The following is a 2,764-nucleotide window of genomic DNA, read 5'->3' as shown; positions in this document are numbered from 1 at the left end:
TGTTTTTCTGGAATTCTCTTGCTTTTTCTATGATCCAGTGGATGTTGGCAATTTGATCTCTGGTTTCTCTGCCTTTTCTAAACCTGGCTTGGACATCTGGAAGTTCAAGGTTCATGTATTGTTGAAGCCTAGCTTGAAGGATTTTGAGAATTACTTTGCTAGAATGTGAAATGAGTACAATTGTTCATTAGTTTGAACATTTCTTGGCATTGTCCTTCTTTGGGATTGGAATGAAAACTGACCTCTTCCACTCCTGTGGCCACTGCTGAGTTTCCAAATTTGCTGGCATACTGAGTGCTGCACTTTTACAGCATCATCTTTGAGGCTTTGAAATAGCTCAGCTGGAATTCCATCAACTCCACTATTTTTTTTTTTTCATAGTGATTCTTCCTAAGGCCCACTTGATTTCACACTTCATGATGTCTGGCTCTAGGTGAATGATCCTACCATCACAATTATCCAGGTCATTAAAGATTTTTTTGTATAGTTCTTCTGTGTATTCTTGCCACCTCTTCTTAATATCTTTTGCTTCTGTTAAGTCCATGCCATTTCTGTCCTTTATTGTTCCTATCTTTGCATGAAATGTTCCCTTGGTATCTCTAATTTTCTTGAAGAGATCTCTAGTTTTTCCCATTTTGTTGATTTCCTCTATTTCTTTGATTGTGTGCCTAAAAAAGCTCTCTTATCTCTCCTTGCTATTCTCTGGAACTCTGCATTCAAATGGGTATATCTTTCCTTTTCTCCTTTGCCTTTATCATCTCTACTTTTCTCAGCTTTTTGTAAGGCCTCCTCAGACAACCATTTGCCTTTTTGTATTTCTTTTTCCTGTGCATGGTTTTGATCATCAATTTATTTCCTACCATAATCACTAAGTGATGAACCTAATAGATAAAGAGAATCTTAAAATATAGATTTTATGTGCTGAAAATTTCTTCCCATTTTTCCTGAAAGGGATTTTTTTTTTTTTAATTTAAATTGTGGTGAAAGTCACTCAGTTGTGTCTGAATCTTTGTGACCCAATGGACTGTATAGTCCATGGAATTCTCCAGGCCAGAGTATTGGAGTGGGTAGCCTTTCCCTTCTTCAGGGGATCTTCCCAACCCAGGTCTCCCACATCGCAGGCAGATTCTTTACCAGCTGAGTCACAAGGGAAGCCCTAATTGCGGTAAAATACACATAAAATTTTCTGCTTAACCACTTTAAGTGTACAGTTCAGTGCTATTAAACACATTCCCATTGTCATAGAGCCATCACTACAATCCAGGCATAGAATTTCTTTTATCTTTCAAAACTGAAACTCTGTACCTATTAAACAACTACTCCCCTCCCCTTTGTCCTTGCAATTCCTGGTAACCCTCTCTCTTGTTTCTGTCTCCATGAATTGACTACACTAGGTACCTCACATTAGTAGAATAATACAATATTTGTCATTTGTGACTGTATTATTTCACTTAGTACAATGATCTCAAGGTTTTTCTGTGTTGTAGCATGCCTCAGAATTTCCTTCCTTTATAAGGCTGAATAATATTCCATGAGAAACTACTATAGTCCTGAAATCTGACTTCAATTGATCTGCAGCTATGGATTTGTGATGGTGGCTTTAAGAGCACAGTGTCTTGAGGACACCAGGGCTGATTGCCTGCATTCTCATAGTTGATGCAGAGCCAAGGATAGTGCCAAAAGAATGTATTTCATGAGCCCACACAATAGGTGACAGGTTACACCAGGGAACCCACTCCTTGGTGGACAGTTCTAGCACAGGAATACTCAATGGTTCCTCTCCCAGTGGGAGAGCTCCAGGTCTGCCTACACTGCAGCTCAGAAACAGATACGGGGACTTCTACTATAATACGTGAACCATGAACTTCCAGATGTTCAAGCTGGTTTTAGAAAAGGCAGAGGAACCAGAGATCAAATTGCCAACATCCGCTGGATCATGGAAAAAGCAAGAGAGTTCCAGAAAAACACCTATTTCTGCTTTATTGACTATGCCATACCTTTGACTGTGTGGATCACAATAAACTGTGAAAATTCTGAAAGAGATGGGAATACCAGACCACCTGACCTCCCTCCTGAGAAATGTGTATGCAGCTCAGGAAGCAACAGTTAGAACTGGACATGGACCAACAGACTGGTTCCAAATAGAAAAAGGAGTATGTCATGCTGGGAGCCGGCAGTGAGGAGCTCCACCCATGGCAAAGGTCATGAGGAAGGAGGCTCGGCATACACAAAGGCGGGATCAAGCCTCAGGAGTCCCCCTGGAAATTCTCGAGCATCTACCCCCTAAACCAGAGTCTGCCTACTTTCTGCTTTGTGCTCTCACCTACACCTCTGACTTTATGGGGGGATATCCCCCACTACCTCTCTCTGAAAAAAGAGTTAACTTACAGCTCCAGTTAATAATTCTTGGGTGGGACAGTGTTTCAACCTACAAACTCCTTTGGAAGTCCTCTAGCCTGCCTGAATAGGTTTTTCCGGCCACATGTGATTGTTCAGAGTCTCCCAACTGTGAGAGGCATGAGATGTTCTAAACTGTCTAAATACAGATTCCTTTGAGCAGTTAAAAGATTGATTAGAAATTGTATTGGTGAAGGGTTTTTCACTTTTTGGGCCAATATTTGCTGCTAAGTCTCCATATCCCTTACCTACTGTGTCCCTGGCAGTGTATTGATTAATATAATTGGTGTAAGTAGTAGCTTTAATGTTTGTAACCTTGGACCCTTGAGTTAATTCTTTTTCTTGTTATAGCCCACCACACCTTTGC

The sequence above is a fragment of the Bison bison genome, unplaced genomic scaffold (assembly GCF_000754665.1).
Source record: "Bison bison bison isolate TAMUID 2011002044 unplaced genomic scaffold, Bison_UMD1.0 scf7180017864527, whole genome shotgun sequence".
In the NCBI taxonomy this organism is placed as follows: Eukaryota; Metazoa; Chordata; class Mammalia; order Artiodactyla; family Bovidae; genus Bison; species Bison bison.
This window is presented reverse-complemented; position numbering follows the sequence as displayed.